Here is a 20,784-nt window from a genome sequence, read left to right on the forward strand (position 1 = left end):
ATAATAATAATAATAATAATAATAATAATCGATTTCTTGTTGTGGCAGGTGATTTTGTTTATGTATTTTTTCTGCTTTAGCCCCGTGGCCTCCGCCACTTCTTTTTCTTTCCTGTGTTTTTTGTGAGTGAACTTTCAGACCAACGTGTTGAACCTCTTCTCTTTGGTGTCGTCTTTGAGTTCAGTAATTAGATAATATTGCTGCTTTTTTTTTTTTGTGCCACTCCTTGTCCGTCGCCTCATCCGTCTCTCTCTCTGCTGTCAATACAATAACATAATAATACTGGAAATGTTTCCGACATTAAATGCCATTCGGGGAAATTTCTCCCGACGTCACTCACCCTCCCCTCCTTAATGTTCACCTCTGCGCGGCTTGAACTTGTTAATGTGTCCAATTTGTTATAATATCAGCACTTTAACGCTCATGTTAATTTATACACACAGTTCACACACCAATTAGGAATATGTCTCCATTCCTGATGGAACTTGTCTGCTCAATATTTCAATAATAATAATAATAATAATAATAATAATAATAATAATAATAATAATAACTTGCGAGTTTTCGTTTCAAAACAACGGGCCTTTTTCTATTATTATTATTATTATTATTATTATTATTATTATTATTATTATTATTATTATTATTATTATATCGAACGAATAACGTGTTCTCCTTTATTTTATCAAAGCAGCTTGGTTTGAACTCCAAATTGTCCACTGCTCGATTATGTTACTTCATTGGTAAGACAGTCGTTTTCTAATTTAATTTTTTCAAATTTATAGATTTCTTTATTTTGTTTTTTATTCTACACAAAAACTATATGCATATGCTGTTGTGCTTTTCGTCTAAAAGAAAAGCTAAACACAAATATTAATTCCTTTTTCATCTGTGCATTTATCCGTTTCACGTTGTATTGCTGTTGTTATTTATAAATTAAACGTCTCTTTTCTATATCAATTAAATTATATCTAACTTTCTTTTCGGGTTATGATCACAATTATTTGATACGGAATTTGGATATTGGATGCACCCTCCCTTCCTCTTTTTCTTTGGTTTTTGTTTTTTTTTTGTTTTTTTTTCGTCTTTTTCCTTTCCTCTTTTCTAAAATAGACTATTGACTTCCTTTTATTCACCAAGACAGTCCACCTATGGGGTCTCGCACCTCTCCTCATCTCCATCTTATTCGGAGAAGAAACTTCTGACAGGTGCGGGAGGCGGGTTTGATTTTTAAAAAATGCTCTCATCCTTAATGTGTTGTCATCTGGAAAGCAATTTCGTATGATCAAAGTGCGGCTAGTTAGTGCGGTCAATATCCTTTCCAGCAAGCTTCTCATATATCGATAACAAGACAGCAAAGGCTCTCGCCGAACTGCATTCAGGTCCTGTATCCGTTCTGTGTGCCGACAAATCCTGTGCGTTAAAATGCCTTATAACCTACATTTCAGGAAGCTTTAGTATAAATATAGCAAAATATACATCATTTATAAAGATTTTATAGGAACATTGCAGAGGCACCAACTCGAGGAGACGAGCAAATGCTGTTTAGTGCGATAAGGTCGTTCACAAATGAGTGACAAAGACGCACGAAGTCATTATGAGAGTATTATAAGCTCATAGTGGCATCTCTTCCTCCTTCTTGCTGTCACAGTTACTGTATGACAGTAAGGAGTAAATGAGGTGATTGATCTGTGCTCTATGAGACAGCAGCGGTCCTGCGGGAAAACATCAGAATACAAGCCCCAGGATCGACTCCAGTCAGCTGGGCCAAAGCGCCACCTTTCCTGTTACTTCATTTATTTTAATTCATTATTTGAATGGAGTAATCCCGCGTGCATACTTGTGCTTTAAAGGGATTCCAGCCACAATGAAAATTTTTGTTTTGTTTTGTTTATCAGTGACGCCTTCGTGCGACAGCGGCACTTTCGCCCTGGTCTCCTTCTTTCCGGTAGGATCACGCGGAGCAGCGAAGAAACTCCCAAGTCCATTCCTTGAGACGGCGATCGGGCTTCGGCCTCAGGTGCATCTCTGAGGCGGAGCGACGCGGAGGTCCAGGTGGGTGAACTCCGAGTGCCTCAGTTTTCTGCTTTCTTCCTTTGCTTCTCTTCTGCAATTGCATTTTCTTGCTATTTAAAATCGCGCCCTTTCGTATAATAATTAAAATAGTTAAAAATATTTTCATTTCTGAGGTCTCTTAAGATCCACATGTTTTTTCCAATAGGTGGAGTTATTTGTTGCTCATTAAAAAAAATGAAACTGTAGTTTACATAGAGAGTCCCTGTGGAGATACATTTTTAAAGCATTACAGTTGGAAATATAATTTAAAACATTTTAAAGATATTTTTCTACACTATAAAATCTTTAAGATCCTCCTGCAATGACTATTTCTTAAGGATTCACAGTGGAATAACCTCTGAAATGTATGAAAAAATATTTTGACATTATGTATAGGTATGTTTTCAAACACTGCAAAGCTGACCTGCTCAGTTACTTTACTGAGCACTGGAATTAAAAAAAGAAAGAAATCTGAACACCTCTTTTTTGATTTTGAAAATGTGTCATTGACAAAGTGGTATGGACCTGTCTATAAATAATCAAAGGTGTCCAGTGCACCATCCAGTAACCCTTGGCCATGTGCAAGATTGCCCTCCATCCAGGTAATGTCTGAATGGTTCCTTTGGTTCTTCTGTGCCCAATTCTTCCCGTCTGATATTACATTCTTGGCGCACCTTAAAATTTGTGTTTTAGTATTTATCATTTGATATTCATTACTGTCTGCTGGAAGACATGATTCTACCTGTTACTCGCCTAGCCTTATAGGGCAGTTGAAGGACTCCTCGATATCGTTTCCATCATCTGCAAACACTCCTTCTTTCTTCACCCCCCCACCCCCTCCTGTGGCCCACATACCCCTGTCGTCTCTCCCTGCCACACCTGGTAACTACAAACTTGTACACAATAATAACAGCCAGATGTATCCATCTATCTCTCTATCTACCCTGTCGGCAGTTAGTGGAGTGGCTGAGAGACTTGCAGGCGTGAAAGGTCAGTTAATCAATGGCGCACAATTTGACAAATCCCAGCGACTCTTATCATCCTCACGGGTGTTTAGGGCCGAAAGGAGGACCACCGAGATAAATGCTTAATCCTGACTGCTCAGTGAGAGAGAGAAAGAGCGAGAAAGGACAAGCACAGGAGCGCTGTGAAGCAGATGGGCATGCAGAGAGGTTGGGAGCCGGGGGGGGGTGTGGAGGGCAGTGGACTTTGGAAGAGTTCGCGAGAAGACAGAGAAATGGAAGAAAGAAAGAGATGTGGAAGTGACTCCAAGCAAAACTGGAAGGTGAACAAATGTGCCTGCATTTGGAAATGACAGATTATGCTTTTGTCTGCCGCAATCAAAGGACATGGATGACTTTGTGGCTCTCAGATCACAGAACATTGCCTCAGGCTGGACAGGCCATGCACATGCCTTCTGGGCTGACAGAAATCCTGGTTCTCTCTCAGTTATGGCTCTGCTTCTGTGTGTAAAGTTGAGAAAAACCTGAGGAAAACAAAGGTGTATGAGTGGTTGAATTCTCCTGTGGCATGTTAGCCCGCCTGCAGCAGTGTGCAACCAAGAGGAAAATGAGCTTTTGTCCACAAGGCTGGCCTCTTTTTTCCTTCAGTTTTTTTGAACTACAGGGGTTTGGAAGAGGGCACAATTTCTTTGCCCTTATACCCTTAACAAAGATCACCTCAGTAGGACATGTCATCACTTGTTTTTATACTGAACTGTTAGCACCTTGTTATTTCTTGTTGTGGTTATATTGGCATATATCCCATTTAGTTACACAAACCAAATAGCATTACTGTCACCAAAAGGGATGTATTGAATGTGTGTGCATAAATGTGATTTGCTTGCCGTGTGTATTTTGGTTTGTTCTCACGTGGGTGCAAGAGAGCTAGAGCTCCTTGAGAAATCACACTCATGTCCTTTATCTCCATCTCAATACAAGTTCAATGTAATTCAATTGAGATTAGTTGAACTGGCATGACAGCAGATCCGTAGTATTGCCAAAGCACTTAGGAGGCAATGACAGGACCACATCGACGTGGACTAACACATGCACGACGCTCTGCAACTGGGCAACCTTGTAGTGAGACTAAGACACACACAGACATACATACACAGAAAGCAGAGGATCGAGAGAAAGAGTGACAGTCGAGCCAAAGAGGCTTTGGCAAATTTTAGGATGATGAAGTTAAAGGGTGATAAAAAGTTGTTGAAAGAATGTGCAAAGAAGAGGAGCAGAATGATAAAGGGACCCGGATGACGAGTAGAGCTGATGCATGACAGAGTGTGTCCAAAAAAGATGAAAGAATGATTGACTCTCAGGGAGCATGATGGAGAGAGAAGGAGAAAGAAGGATGGACAGGAAAAGGGGAAGAGGAGGAGGTGACAAAGTGAAAGAGGGGAGAGATGCTGGGACAGCAGGAGAAAAGAAAGGGCGGGTGAGGACTGAAGGTGGGAAAAAGAGAGGACAAGAGATAAAGAGGAGGGGGGGGCAAGAGAGGATAAAATGTATAAGAGTGATGTACGAGAAAAGGGGAGAGGAAGAGATTTACTAGAAGAGAGATTAAGTCAAGTTGTCCCCGGTCAGTCATTAATCCGATTTAAGAGCAATTAAGGTGAGACTGATTCCTTCCTAGAGAGAAAGAAATAGATGGAGAGGGTGAAGAGATGGGGGAAGAAAAGAGGAGACAGGGAGAGAGACAAGAAAAGAGTGATTGAAAGAGAAAAGTGGGAAAATAAAACAGGTATCTAAACTCTGGATGCCAGCTAGAGGACAAATTACAAGCATGCAGAGTATACTGAATTACTAACAGGAACACTGACAGAATATTCTAATCTGTGTATTTGATTATGATGTAAAATTAGACAAATCTAAAAATTGTCAAAGGTCACAGGTTAGGGTACAAGGTGAAGTCATTTTTTTTTTCAGAAGGTACTCCTGAAGTTTTGTCATGGCTTTTCATATACTCCTGCATCCTTTGACTAATACACATTCCCTTCTGATCAAACCACGGATTTTCCGTGACATTAGGATCATACAGGAGTAGCTCCAGACTCTGTTAACAGAAACTAACATCTGAAGTCTGAGTGTTATAGCTCAGTTACCTGTGAGATTTGTTTTGTGTGAGCGGACGAGAGATGTAAAGTTGAATTTAAGGTGAAAAGTGCAGCGGCAGTCAACATAAGACAGCGAAGGGCAAAGAGGAGAAAAAGACAGAGGTAGAGTGAAGGAGAGTGAAAGACAAAGTGGATGACTCTTCTGAATGAAAATGAAAAGCACAGGAACAATGAAGAGTTTTCCTCCTCCTCTTCCTCTTCCTCCTACTGCAACGAACCCCTCCAATCCCCGCTGGGTGTACTCCGTTGTTCCAGATGTGTATCAGGGGTCTCGAGGTCAGCAGAGGGGTCCCTCCACTTGCTGTAGCGTTTCTATGTCTATTGGGAGATGGTGGTCCTGATAGCTTGGCTGTCTGACACGTACACAACAGTACATAAATCAAACGCACACATACACACCCTCACTCCATTTATCTCCCACTCAAGCAGTGCGGTGATAGCAGCCAACTCTGCATAGAGTCAGAGAGAGGGAGAGGTTGTGGTCTGTCTTGTTAAGTGGGAAAGTAATAGGTAGCTGTAAAAGGTTTACTTCTGTTGCTGCCATCTCTATTGTTCAGGCTTTTCCAGTGTTTGTGCTTCTTTTGTTTGATGTGCTCGAATGGTATACAGCACACTCAACTACGTACATAATTGCTGTTCCACATAACTGCAGGACAACAGCATGTTATTATGAAGTCTTTTAAGGCAAAGAATGTAGCAAATTGAAAACTCAGGTCATAGATTTTGTTTGCAACATTTTAGATATTTGAATGGAAATGGTTTTACATGATTTCATTGACTTACATCAGTCCTGAATGCACATGTTTTTCAAAAGAACCTAGCCATTACTGAGAAAATGCACTTATACACATCTCTTTATTTTATTTTATGTTTTATCCTGGCTTTTCTACTTTTAAGATTATCTCAATTTTTCTGTGGCACATCTATTGCAGTTGTACCAATCTGTGGACCATCACAAGTCACAGATTGAGAGGCCATTTGGCCGCTGTTGACAGGAGGGAGCAGCTATTGACAGGGCCCTGCCGGGGAGGCGTGTCTCAGGGCCCACGTCCAAAGCGTTTGTGGCATTTAATACACTGTAGCAGTGGTCCTCACAGCCCTCACCCTGCATGCTACTGCCATAGGGATCAATATGCACTGGGTTAGAGAGAAATGGACCATCTGATGCACACTCAGAAAGGGGGATGAGGGGAAAAAGAGTGTAAGAGATGGAATCAGTGGGGAGGGGTGGGGCAGCGAGGGATTTAAGGGAAAAAGAGAGGCAACAGACTTGAAAAGGGGGAGATGGTGAGACCTAAAAGTGAAGAAAAGAAGAGAGGAAATGATTAGAGACACGGTTTAAAAGACATGGAAGCAGAGTGCTGCCCAGCACAGAGATAGATAGCAAGGGAGAGAAAGTGGTCAGTGGTTGAAAGAGACATTCAGCTGGGAGAGAAAACAGATTGGAGGGAACGGGGATAGACACTGAAAAAGAGGAAGACGCTAGACACCAGGGAGGATACACACAGGAAAGGAAAAAAGACATAAGGGAAGAGACGAGTGGGAGATAGGAAGAGGGGGGGGGGGGGGGGGGTAGAAGAAAGGAAAGGGGAGAAAAACAGAGGTGGGGGGGTACTAGGAAGGATGAGGGGGGGTGGGGGTGGGGGTAAAATTTCCATCAGGTTTTCAATTGGGGCGGATCAATAGTGTATTAGAGCTCACCTTGACCCCATCCCTCCCCCTTCTCCCTGGCCCAGCACACAGGCCAAGCTACTCTCCCTCACAGCAGGAGACAGAGAGGGGGAGAGATTGCATTACGGCCCCCCTTTCTTGGACCAAAGTGGCAGAAAATGGCACAATAAAAGCAAGAGCGGACAGAAAGATAGAGGAAAACTAAGTCGCGGCAGGTAGAAACAGAGAAAGTAGGAGACGAGGAGTAAGAGAGCGCGGAATGAGCTGGAGGAGAACCCAGCAGGTGTTGCCATGCTTGTTTGGATGGAGCTTTCTAGGAGAGGAAACTTGTTGGGCAGCAAGGTGTGTGCATGACTTGTGTGCATTTGTGTCACTATAACACTCAAAAGGACAGATTGGAACTGAAATGTGACATCCACATAAAACATAAGCATGTTTTTTTTTTAGAACATTTATAGACTTTGAATAATTGTGCACAGTCTTGACACAGTCGCAGGGCTGCTTAACCTTGAAGGACAGAGAGGGTTTTTTTTTTTTTCTGTCTCTTTTACATGTCACTGTGTATCCATGTAAAAGAGTGCTCTCATACAGCATCAAATATGTTCATGCAGTACTTTAGTATTTTTATTTTATTAGCATGTTGTGCTTGGAAAAATTGTGCTATTCTGTATAGATTACCTTAAATATATAACCATCCCTAAACAGGTATCTCAAACTATAATTGTATAAAGGTCCAGACACAGAGAAGCATAAAGCATTAAAGTAAACTGAAAAATAATAACTACAGGTTTACCTTTTATTATAACACTTGTATGCCAGGGTTGGTGAAGTCTGAGTTGGAGAAACAAAGCAGTAAACTAAAATGGCTAAGAGTGCCTAAAAGCTCCCCAGGGGAACTTGGCTGTTGATTCTCAGCAGATTTGATGTTACAGACTAATTTGATTCTGTGTTAATATACAATGAATCCATAAATGAACACATTTATGGATTAAATCATAAATTCTACACTCCAAAAGCAAAGTCTACCATTGTTTTTAAGGTGTGGTGTGAAAATCAGTGACCTGTTTTGCAGTTGCGCAGAAATGCTCAAATAAACACACTGCCAGCCACGAATACACATGTAGATGTGCATGAGGTTGGTAGGACACCCTCAATCACTGGAGGACAGCAGGACTTGAAGCTGTTGCAGAAGGACAGAGGCAGGGGCCAGAGTGAGGGCAATGATGGGGGAGAGGATGAATAAAAAAAATTGATCTGGGAATTTAGCATTTAGACACAGTTTACAAAGTGATATAGAGGGGAGGCAAAGGAGCCGAGGGGACCATGCAGGGGAGGACACTTAACTTTACAATAGGTCAGCTCTCTACTAACTCTCTTACTAACTGGAATCTTGAATCCCTCCTTGTATGCTGCTCTGTGCATATACCCCTGAAAATAAAGGCAAAATGCAATTCCGAGATTCCTCCAATGATCCATCTTGAGCATGTGATTTAGCTGTTTAGACAGGAGCTTGTTTGTAAAAGCGCAGACCTACTAGCAGCACCATCCTCATCTCTTCTCCACATTTCCTAATGCTGTTCCTATTGTCACCCATCCACACTCCAGTGCACATACACACGCCAGGATGCTCGGCAACAACACACAAATGCACACGCGCACCCTATGTCAGGCATACGCACACACAGTAACACACAAACTCTGTCCCACTCACTGAGGGGGAGAAAAGGAAAGAAAAAAGGAGAGAAAAAAGAAATCGATCGCCGGGGATAGCGGTGCGCGTCGGAGGATCGTATCTTGTCAAAATAATATATTACCCTCATCCCCGCCTGATCGATGCGGTGGATTAGGGACGGAGGGCTCCCTCTCTCCCCTCCTCTCTCCCTCTCTTCCTCCTCGGTGCTTGGTGCAGTTTAATATTTACCTCCGTGAAAGAACGGCCGCGACGGCTCTCAGCCCTAATTGATTCCGACACATGGGGCTCTGTGCTCAGGCTGCGGATGAGAGAGGGAGGGCCGGCTGGAATGCACAGGCAGAGAGGTGAAAGAAAGAAAAAGAGGGGAAAAAAGAAAGAAAGGACGGAGGGAGGGAGGGAGGGAGCGAGAAGAAACCTCTGAACACAAGCATAAAAAGCAAAATAGCAGGAAAACGTGAAAAGGGAGGCTAGAAAAAAAAAATTCCATAAGGAAGGAGAAAGAAGCTGTGGGAAGAAAGGGCAAAAGTGAAAAGGCTGAGATAAAGTACTGAGTTTGAAGAAATGAATGGATAAAGTTTACGGTGGTGGAAGAGAGACAGATGAACTTAAAACCACGGAGAAAAAAAAACCTGGGAGGTCAGAGGAAATACTGTTGGAAAACCATGAGATGAGATAGCTGAGCCAGAGGGTAGAGAGGGATAGCAGTGTATGTGGCACAAATAGAGGAGAGAGGGATGAATGGAACGGATAGCAGATAGGAAATGAATCAGGAAGAATGAGGGAAACGGAGAGAGTAGGTGGAAATGGAACAGCACGCAAAAGTGGCTTCAGGAGAACGGGAAGAGAAACGGGAGGGATGAGGGCAGAGGAGAGCAAATGAGAGGGGATTAAGAGAGCGACAGGAAGATGGATAGAAATGGAGGAGTGAAACATGACGGGTGGAATGTAGAGCACCAATAAAAACGCAAGAACAGGGAGCAAAGAAATAGGGGGATGATGGAAAAAAGAGCCCGGCGCAGAGGTGACAGAATGATATCAGGTGGGATAGACAGAAAACAGGAGTGATAGCAGAGCGAGAGGCGGGAGGGTAGAGAGGGACCATATTTTCCGCTGAAGGAACTGGCCTGTCATGCTGTTCCGACAGCGCAGAGCGGCTCTATAAAATACAGGGAGCAGGCGGGTCGTGTCGGGTGACTTATGTGTATATCTAGGCTTTGTCAATATTTCTTTCTGTCTTCCTTCCTTTGTGCGCCCCTATTGCTCCCTCACTCTCTTTTTCCAATTTTGCTTCCACTGTCTCCCCATTTCTTACTATGTGTGTGTGTGTGTGTGTGTGTGTGTGTGTGTTTGTCCCAGTTAAGTGCTCACTCCATCTCCAGCATTGTTGGTCCCCGTTCCTGTTTTCTTTGGGAAGTGAGAGCATATACAAGAGGTATAAGCCATAGAAGTCACTCGCACCTTTGAGCTTACAAGCCAAACATGACTTGGCAGGGTTATATTCCCCGGTGATTCTCCATTATGAGACAATGGAGACAAGATGATGAGCCTTGCAGTTAAATTGACGTCGACAGAGCACCAACACAAATGCTCTCATTGGTGTTCATATCATAAAGTCTGTCTCCAGATGAAAAACAGAGACAGACGCTGCTGGTTCCCTCTATCATTCCTACTTTACTTGTAAGCCTTCTCTTCTGCATAAGTGTGGGGATAAATTAATGCATCAGTTTGTGTACATCTCTCTGTAAATGCACTTTTCTAGTTTGTGTTTCCCCGGTGCAGAAGCACCAGGTGGTAGGCTGATTTATTCATGTGATCCCAGTTAGAGTTGTACCTCCTCTTCCTCATTTGGCATGGTTTAGTATCCTGCACACAGGCCTGTGGAGACCTGGATCCATGGAGGTGGGGGAGGGCATCATGCAGATACACTACTCAAGTCCAGAAAAAGTGGACACACAAATTACCTTGCTCTACATTTCATGTATATTTATTAAGAAAATACATTTAAACTTCTCAGAAAATCTTTGCCTCGCCACATAAGTTCTGTGATGGTGCCTTTATTTTTGGCTTCACCAAAGTCCTGGTGGGACTTTGTGTTAAGAAAAACATTGTTTGACTTCACCAGATTGTGGTACTGATCTATATTTACCATGTCGTCACAGAAAAAAGAGAGAGGGAAAAACCACAGAGGACGCAGAAGTTGAAATGAAATGAAACAGAACTTATTTATTTTTAAAGAATAAGTCCCAAATTTCCAATCTATCCCCATGACTTCCTCTGTCTCGGTGCCATGGTTTCTTTTTACTTTCCACCTTCTTCCCTCCCTCTCTCTCTCTCTGTCGCTGTGTCTGTTCTTTATTTACACCTCTCTCCTGCTCTCTGCAGTGGCTCAGGGAGCGGTAACAGAAGTGTCACTTGTCATTATTGGTCTAATTCAGTAATCCGTCATCGTGCACTCACTGTATGCAGCGCATTATACGCCATCACAGCAGGTGTACTACGCACCGAGGTGGAGATTTGATTTGACACGCACACACAGGCGAGAGAGAGCCAACGGGGGCTGGAGCAGACGGGCACTGAATGTGTGTGTACATTTTGTTTTTTGTTTTTTTGTGTGTCTGAGAAAGTGGAAGGGGAACAGATAGAAAGATGGAGAAATTGAATTTTTGTGTGCATGTCTGTATGCGTCTGTGGATGTATTGTAGTTTCAATAGAAATTCAGCAGTCTAAGACGTCTCTGTACTGGGATGAGACATCAGTGACAGGACAGAGATGGCAGAAAGAGTAGAAGCAGAGCAGAGACTGTGAGTGGTAGCAAACAGATGCAACAGAAGTTCTTTGTAGGAAAGAAAAGTGAACACAATCCAGCAGTAAATTATTGTAGCTTTCTTTCCATTAATTTAGAATTTGTGATGATCAGATCAAAGTTTATGTTTTCGTCTAAGGGCGGAATATGTTTTATAACCCGGCCTGGAAGCAAATCTATAATACAATCTAGTGTTCAAAACAAGGCTGGAGTATTGAATTTCCCTGATTCTGTTGTTCAACACTTTTATTCAGCCATAAAAGTTTTTCTTTATTATTATAACATTTTATAAAGCAGTTCATTAGAAAGTTATGTTTTCATTTTATAGTTGAATATGTTGACTGACTGGCCAACAAAGTCTGATTTATAAATTACCTGTTGAACTATTTTTGGGGGAGAGGATATTTAAGTTTTGTCACGCTAATCGTTTATTATGGGTTTCCCCACCGAACTGCTTCGCTACTTAACTTAATAAAATTTTCTCCAGTACTTTCATTTGACCACATAGCTAAATCTACCTTCCAGCGGGGAGAGGGAAAAAAAAAGAGGAACAATGCATCTTAGACCCTAAGACTCTCCAAATTTTATTATTCAAGCATATGGACTCATTGTCATTGTACAAAAACATAAACCACCCTGCTTTTCATTCACCTCATCCTGCTATAGTGGAAAAAATCCATGAAGAGATATGATTGCTAAGTCTTCCAGATCTCTGGTCGGTTTGCAGCATTGCTAACTTCTGCACTACAGTGTGAAATTGTGGATCACCCTGGGATTATGCTTAGAAGTACCACTGTTCCAAACCCAAAGTTTGTTTGCTATAACCTGTGGAATCAATAAAACAAAATGGTCAAGTCTAGATTCAAGTTAGACAAGGTGAGGTGAATGCTGCTACAGTCAGGGTTGTGGTCTACAAGACTGATCCATTATCCATGAAGTCAAACACCAATTTTATCTGTTTTAGTCTCTCCCGTGTTTATGTTTGTTTTTATTTGTGCATCAAAACTTTGGCCAGTAGGCATCGCAAGCAACTAATCTATCAACTAACTAATCCATTGGTACAGATTTGTTGATATATATATTTTTTTAATTTAACCTGTCAGTGCTGTGTAAGTTCAAATTATCTCAAATCTAGTTTAGCATTTTAGCACCGCTTTCCTTATCAGCCAACTTACACACAAATATCATTCTAAATGCAAAGAATCAGTCAATTTATCAACCCGCCCTATCTCTGGCTATGGTAGCTGGTATTCAGATTCACTTTACTGCATACAGAAATGCGCACGCTGCGTTATTCAATCCAACCTTGGTGCAATTCTAAGTCTAAGCTCTTCAAACCTTGGTGCTTGGGGTGGGTTCAATTAAAACAACGGCAAAGCCAAGCTTTGTATGCAGCAATGACAGTCCCACCTCCCTTCGAGACGGTGCCCGCTACATTCTGGGTACTAAAGTTTTATTCTATGTGAACAAGTGTAAGAGTGATAGGGTTTAAGGTTTGTGATGGTAGAGCTTCCCCTCCTCTCTTTATCAGTGGCAATTTGTATGTGAGCGCACACCTCTGGAGTCCCAGCGGACACAGTGGATTTCATCAAGTTCTTAACCCCACAAGGCTACAAATCCGGTTACCACTGTAAGTGTTTTAAACTGTTTAAACTATCACAGTGCTCCATGCTGAGTCCCAGCCCGTGTACAAGTCACGCCCAGATCACACCGAACCATATGAGTGTAACTGCATTTACTTTACTTTTTTCTCTTATTTTATTTTTGCTTCATATAACACCTGCCATTTCCACCATCACATCAAACCCCCGTCTCTAAGCCGACTCCGAGGGGATTCCCTTCTATTGTTTTGTGAAACCTTTTTATGGTCGCTTTTATTGATTCATTTTTATCATTCCTTTTTTCATTAAGAACAAATAGAAGACATTTTTTGTGTGATTTTACTACACCCCAAATTTCTGTTGCTGATTTTACTGTACAATGTGTATTATTGTGGGATCCTCTCAGTGATACTGAAGTGTGTAGAGCAATGTAGTTTTCATATTGAATAATAATAGCCTCATAATACAGGTCTGCCTCACAGTTCCTTGGTGTTAATTGTAAAATATTTCTAATTACTTCTCATTAGTGTAATTTACATAGGCCTAAGTATACAGTGAGCTATGATGAGCCTGGTTCAGAATCATCAGCCCAACCAATTAAAACACAAACATAACAGTATAGTTTTATTTTCCATTTTTAAATACAATTTCGTCAGTGGTCATCAGTAAAATTTCAAAGGTGTGAATGTGTTGAATCAGTGATCCTCGTTTACAGATGAACTACACAATTTAAAGCTGATAACACATTTGATTGTTGATTACTAATCACTAATTTGTCCTTGAAGAAAGAATTCAGCTCAGGATAGTGAGGTGAGAAATTACAATTGAACTAAAACTGAAAAGAGATTTGTAAGTGAAATATATTAAACTTACCGCCCTTTTACTTTTTTTTCCAGAAGCCCTCTTCACCCTCACCCACCCAAAAATCAAGGGTAAAGCCTTTCAGTCAAGTACAGCCAGAGAATTAGAGATAGGTATAGGGAACTTGAAAGGGTTACGTTTTTTCAGACCAATGAAAGCTTTAGACATGAAATAAACTGTAACTGGTAGCTTCTCATTATTGTTGATTTATAAATTATACCTTGAAAACTTAAGTTACTAAAAACTTTTCCTGGGCAATTTAGGCACTACCTTCAAGTTGCAATCAACTGGCAACAAAACATGCTTGGAAGTTTAAAGGAATAAAATGACAGAAGCTCTTTGTTTTAATGGTTTCTTGTGAACAAAAATGAAGAATTTCACAGAGGAGATTAAAAAAAATGGTAAGTCAAAAAATATGTGACGTCTTAATTTCCTAATTAAATAGTAATTTTTGGCTTAAAGGCTACACAGAAAGACCATTCATATCTGAATGCTTTGCTTATTTGTTTATCTCTCTAATTGATCATTTAGCCTATAGAGAAAGAGCCCTTTATTTTATCTATTGCTTGCCTGATAGTGATCATCGACTGGGGGGTTATTTTCTATTAAATGATCAGAGGTGATCAATACCGCTCAATAGCTGTCTTCCTCCTCCTTCTTATCAGCGCCATAAGGTCTCCATGCTGAACGACCCTTAGGCTTACACTTCTGAAATGATTATAACATTCAATTTTAATAGTCGGAACATATATATAAACTATTGATCCTCTTGCGTTTTTACAGTTACTTTGTCTTTGTTTAGGAGCTGAATTGTACAAGAACATCCCCCAAATGATGGCCAGCACACAATGAGCTACTTCTCCTCCTCTGCATCAGTTGATCAAAACCGCCTGGAGTTATGCAGTTAATGGCATCATTATTGTAAAAGAGCGAGAAAAAAAAACAGAAAGGGGAGAGAAAAGAGGGGTGGGAAGAACAAAGTTGGAAAAGGAGAAGTAGGAGGAGGGAAGGAAGGAAAGTGTTTGAATTATTATCCTGTATATGCTCGAGTGGACACGAGACAGAGAGCAGGGGGCGATTTGGCGAGTTGTTGAAGAAAAGATGAGAGGTGAGGCCTACGGTGGGGAGGAGAGAGCAGGAAGGAGGGAGGGAGGGCTGGTGATGAATGGAAGGAGAACAGGGATGAGAGACGGAGCAGCATGAAAGAGTATATACGGTGCGCGGTCCCGCTCCGAGGATGATGAAACGTTAATTAAAGTAAACGAGCTACCTGAGCTCCCCGGCTAACCCCCTGTCACACTCTGTCAGGAGACAGAAAGAGGGAGGTAGAAGGGGGAAGACATGGAGGAAGAGGAGGGGAGGGTGGAAATTTGACTGGAGAGGAGAGAAGTTAGATAATCCAGCTGTGGCTTTAGTTCAAGGTTGATTGCTGTCACAGTTTCGGGCACAGGTATCACGCATCTGCACACCAGCGAACATTAATGGATATGATCTCACTATGATGTTTGTGAATTTAAGTTACTTTTTTGTTCTTCTACATTAAATGCTTTTTTATGAATTTCTTTGGGGCACCATCCAAGATTTCTTGTGAGACCCGCTCAACTCTCTGCAATTATATCTCACATGTGGGAACTTAATATTTTTTCAATTAATTAATCAGCACCGTTAATATCGCTAAAATGTTGCTGCTTAGGTCAGTAATTACAAAATAATTTTTGGCCAAAAAAAGTGGGCCCTGATTTCCAAGTCAGAGAAAATTAGACATCCACTCCCCCCCCCCCCCCCACGTATATGTTCCAGCCTGTGTTCCTCTGTGTATATAATCCTCATTTCCCGTTCAATCCACGCAAGGTTTCATCCGCCAAGATCACCTTTGTTTCTTTTTAATGCTCATATTCATTCAATTAATCTGGTCTCTAATTCGTTTATATATTTATTTACTCGGTCTCGCCATCACTCTCTTTTTTCATCTCTCTCCAACGATTATCCTGGCGTCTAATTAGAAATCGATGCTGCTTGGCCGCCGGGTATTTGCAATGTGTTTGTGGACGTTGAGAACAATTCCCCGGACAGAAAAGACCGAGAGAAGAAAGAGAGAGGAAGAGGAAACGCTACACTACACTGCACTGCACTATATATGCACACACACACACACACACACACACACGCAGATTCTGACAACCGACTTAACTGCTTGCAGCTATTCTTCTTTCTAAAAAGCAGTAGGCTAAGTTTAAAAAAAAAGAAAGAAAGAAAGGAAGAATCCAAGGAAAGGAAAAAATGAAAAGAAAATGATTTTTTAACGACTGGCGCGAGGGATTTGTGCAGAATTGTTGAGGACTGTTTCCCCGTCTTTTAGGAAAACAAACAAACCTCGAAGTGGAAAAGCACTTTAAATGTGATGGCCTGCATCTAACCCTAGCCAAAAGTCGAAGGAGCCAATTCATCACGAGGTTGTAACACTGCAGTGCGCTGCGTCTCTGTTGCAAAGGCATTATTATTTTATTATTATGCTGCTATTTTGAGCGTTTGGGGCCTCCGTGAGCGACATCGTATGTTGTATATAGGTAATTGATGCATTAGTCCAAAATGCATACTTAATTCGAACAGATTCCCTGTAACAGTTTTCGCCACCTGTGTTTAATTGTAGCCAAAACCTTGGCCAAATTAGACTTAAGTAAATGAGTAATATTTAATTTACCTTGTCCTTTTAATGCAAATATGTTGGAAAATTCGAAACTTAAAGACCAAATTATTTTAAGCCTAAAGTGGACTTTGTCACCAGTTTTCTTTTCCCTCGTTTGTGCCATCGCCGGTGTCTTGTCTGATGCTCATTCCAAGCCGACGTCGCCTCCTCTCTGTCGCTTCCCGTGGAGAGGAGTCGGTATAGAGGCGACGGGTTAGCGCCATTACCGGGGCCAATCGAACCAAACCGGATTAGCAGCTGCCAGATGAAAAAGAAAGCGTTCCAACCAAGGGAAAAAAAAGAAAGAAAGAAATGTAGGGAACGAGAGCCTCGCACTTTTATTAGTTCAGCTTTACACCACAGTGTGTTTACCATCTGTGCGCAAGCTTTTATTGGCTCTCCCCATAATTTGTTTTTCAGACGCCGTTTCTCTCTGTTTTCTGTGTTCATCATCCCAAACGAGATGCATCACTTTCTCCCCTCTCTCCCTCTGTGTGTGTTTGTGTGTGTGTGTGTGTGTGTGTGTGTGTTTCTCCAATGACTCCATGGGTTCACCAGTCAGGAAGTGTCATATCGGGAAATGCAGCGTTGGAGTGTCACCCCCCTCTGCATGATAAGGAAAACTGAATAACTTGCTTCTTCTCCTTGTTGCTTCACATTTCATCAACCCCTGTGATGCTTTACTTGTGCCAAAACCATCAGTCTAGGCTCCCTGGTGTCTGTGTGGTGTGGTTTCACATGTGTAAGTATGTGAGTGTCTGCGTGTCTTTGTTGCTCTGTGCAGTAAGCCATATTTGAGGCTTCATCCTTGCATTTTGTGTCAGTCTATCTTTCCATCTTGCACGCTCATTAAACGTCCCTCCCTCCCTCCCTCCCTCACACACACACACACACACACACACACACACACACACACACACACACACACACACACACACACACACACACACACACACACACACACAGATCATCACACACTCTCTCTTTCTCTCTCTCTCTCTCACGCTCTCCTCTCTCTCTGAGTCTCTCCCTCTCCTTCTTCTTCCTCCGCGCCTCACGCTCCCCTTGCCCGTGGCTATATGATCGTGAAAAATGTGTTTACAAAACTCGCTCTCTTGCAGATCAAACCATACGGACGAATCAAAGACTTTGGAGAGAGAGGCAGAAAAGAAGCGAGGGAAGATAGAGAAAGAGAGATAGAAGGGGTATGAGCAGAGGGTGTGTAGAGGCCTTATAATTTTAAAATTCTCTGTGTGTTATTCTCTCTCTATTTTTTTTCTCCTCGTGTGGTTGTGTGTGTGTCTGCATCTCCTTTGGTAATACAATATCTTTAAGGCCCCCAAAACAACTATCTGTGTCTCACAGTTAAACATGAGATAATGCAATATTGATGTCTCCTTGTCTTTGCTATAACGCAATACTGGACCCATTCAGGCTGGACACGCTAACATGGGCCAATAGTGCCCTTGCACTTAAAAGAATTACTCTGCTCGTGTAATAAATTTTAGAGGGATGCTACACAAATATGAAGTCCCTCAAGGAATATAGAAGCCTGTGAAACCATAGAAGTTAAAAAAATACTCCCAAAGAAGCATCAGGTCACCTTTCATATTAAGTATTCAGTACAAGGCACACAGTAATATTGGACTGTTTTAGCTTTCAACTGAGCAAGAATGTTCTTCGTGCATTTGGGTTTAAAAGGAGTGATTTGAGACATGTTTACTGGTCCAAGTTTACAATGACTTAGTATTGAGGCCTTTGTAAGTCTTCAGAGTTCTGAAGGCTACTTACGCTTCATTTTGTGCATCACATGTTCAATTTTCAATCTTTTTAGTTCATTAAAAAAAGGCATTTTGAAAGCCTAACACTGGGTGCCTGTCACTAGCTTGACAAAAGTTGTCAGACTGTTTAAACACAAGGGATGTCAATCCAGTCAGTATTGGTGGTATGCAGTTTGTGCATATTGTTTTATTAAGACTTTGTCAAGCATCCAGGCCAAATATAAACAAAACTGCTCTTTTTTTTCTTTCAAATTTCTAAAAACACAAAGTCTGATATGGCAGCATTACTGTAAGTGCAAAAAATATGTCAGTCTTTTTTAGAAGTTTTGGTTTATACACTTGTGATTTGGCTATGTCTTGATCAATGCTACTGCTACTTCTGTCATTCTAAGAAAATACTTTTTTTTTTTAATCATTATCTTAAATGATATGCTTGAAATCAGGCTCTTTCAGAGGGCGCAAAGGCTGCAGAGGTGTGAGGAGTTATTTTTAAATAAGATTATCAGAATTGCTGCCCTTAATGCTCATAACAGGTTTGATAATTATGAGAAGAGATTGTCTAAAATGAATTGAGAAGGACAGGAAGAAGACACAAAAAGATGAAGGAAGGGGAGGAAAGGGACTGTGAGGGGATGCTGGTGAATCTGGTGAAGGAGGAGAGGAGAGGGGAGTGAAAGGGAGGGGGGGGCAGACAGACAGGCAGGGGGAGCGATTATAGCAGGGTTTATGTATGAGCTATTGATTGAGTCGGTGGTGACTTCTTGAGTGGTTAATTCGGGAAGTGAGAGTGATAGAGAGAGTAACTCACTGACCAGAGAGGGGAGGGAGAGTGAATGGGGGGATAAAGAGAGCGATAGAGAAGGAGAGCATGATGAGGATGAGTAGAGAGACACAGGAAGAGAGAAGTGGACTTCCTTGGGTAAAAGTGTGATAAATAAGGTAGCATTTAGTGAGGAATTATGCTGTGGTTACTGATGACTAACAAGGGCAATTTATGAAAGAATGAAGCAGTTTTTTTTTTGAGGGGGGGGGTTGGTCTTCTGACCCTTTTCAAACTTACTGTAGAGAAGTGCTGAACTCTTTTCAGTGGCACAAACACTTGGATATAAAGTTGACCCAATATTTAAAGGATTTCCACTACACGCAAAATTTTGAGATTTATTTGTTATGTGGGCTATTCATATATGCTCATTTTGTTTGCCGTATCGTCACCCTCCTGAAATAATGGCATACGTTTGTTTTTTCAACTGATGATTTAGGCAAAAATAAAATTTTTATTAAAAATAATTTAGGCCATTATTGTAGGAGGGTGATGATATATCAGATTTTAGAGTGCCCTCTGACAGACTGGTGACCCATCCAGGGTGGAGCCTATCTCTTACCCTTGGCAGCTGGGATAGGCTCCAGCCCTCTCGCAACCCTTAATTGGATAAGTGGAAGAAAATAGATGGATGGATGGATTTTAGAGTGGGTGGCATGGCACCTCACAGCATGAAGGTCCTGGGTTCTAATCCAGTCTGGGGTCTTTCTTTGTGGAGATTGCATGTTCTCCTTGTGTCTGCATGGGCTCTTTCCGGGTACTCCAACTTCCTCCAGCAGACCAAAGACATTCATGGGTTTAGGTTAATTGGTGATTCTAAAGTGACCGTATGAATGTGAGCATAAATGGTTGTCTATCTCTGTTAGCCCTGCGACAGATTGGCGATCCATCCAGAGTGCACCCTGCCTCATGCCCTATGACAGCTGAGTTAGGCTCCAGCCCCATCCCACAACACTGAGTTAGATAAGTGGAAGAAAATGGATGGATATACCCAGGCTTCCTGCAGGGGTCTCTACCTCAAATCTTCTCAATCATATTGGTTCATAAGCAATTATCATTAACTGAGAGGGGCAATAACATTAAGCATGTTATGAGCTGCTAAACGGTCTCCGTGATCTCAAACACACATCAAACAGAAAAAATCATGTCATATTCAAACACTGTGTAAGTTACAATGTTCGTACAGCCTCTGTATCACCCCTTAGTATAATTTTAGTCCTTTTACACTGTTTTCTTTGGGAAATTAAATGAAGATCCAATCAACCTGCACAAGTGTACTGAAAAAACTCCACTCAGTTAAAGCCTTTTGCTTTCCATCACACATAGACAGAACAAATAGTATATTTATACAACCCATACTGTACACACACTTTTTCTTCTCCATGGGCATGAATTAAAGTCTATAGGACATTCATCTAGTGACTGAAAACCACAGATGGTTCCCTTGGTCTCACTATATCACCTTGTCTGAGAAAGTCAAAACCTAGAGCAACAGCTCTGGAAACAAGGTGGTGTGTGCGTTTGGCGGGCGTGTTTGTAGTGTAGGCTAGTAAGCGTGAAGGTTCCCAGTAACAGCCTATAGACAGATTGGTTATTATTCCAAATGCGTCCGGTGCATATTCGCCTGCAGTTTCGTTTGCAATGCATCTCTCACAGTTTGTTCGCTAGTAGGATATCCTGGATAGGATATCAAATTCC

At 41.6% G+C, this 20,784-nt stretch overlaps 1 protein-coding gene across 1 annotated transcript in view; it reads left to right on the forward strand.

Moving 5' to 3' along the window:
• The window catches only part of erfl1 (Ets2 repressor factor like 1), a 48,309-nt gene that overhangs the window by 12,721 nt on the left and 14,804 nt on the right, over positions 1-20,784 (forward strand). Inside the window, exon 2 of the mRNA XM_030750770.1 lies at positions 1,899-2,055. The gene's annotated coding sequence lies outside the window, so the exon portion shown is untranslated. The remainder of the gene's footprint in view (positions 1-1,898; positions 2,056-20,784) is intronic.

The sequence above is a fragment of the Archocentrus centrarchus genome, chromosome 16 (assembly GCF_007364275.1).
Source record: "Archocentrus centrarchus isolate MPI-CPG fArcCen1 chromosome 16, fArcCen1, whole genome shotgun sequence".
Taxonomy (NCBI): domain Eukaryota; kingdom Metazoa; phylum Chordata; class Actinopteri; order Cichliformes; family Cichlidae; genus Archocentrus; species Archocentrus centrarchus.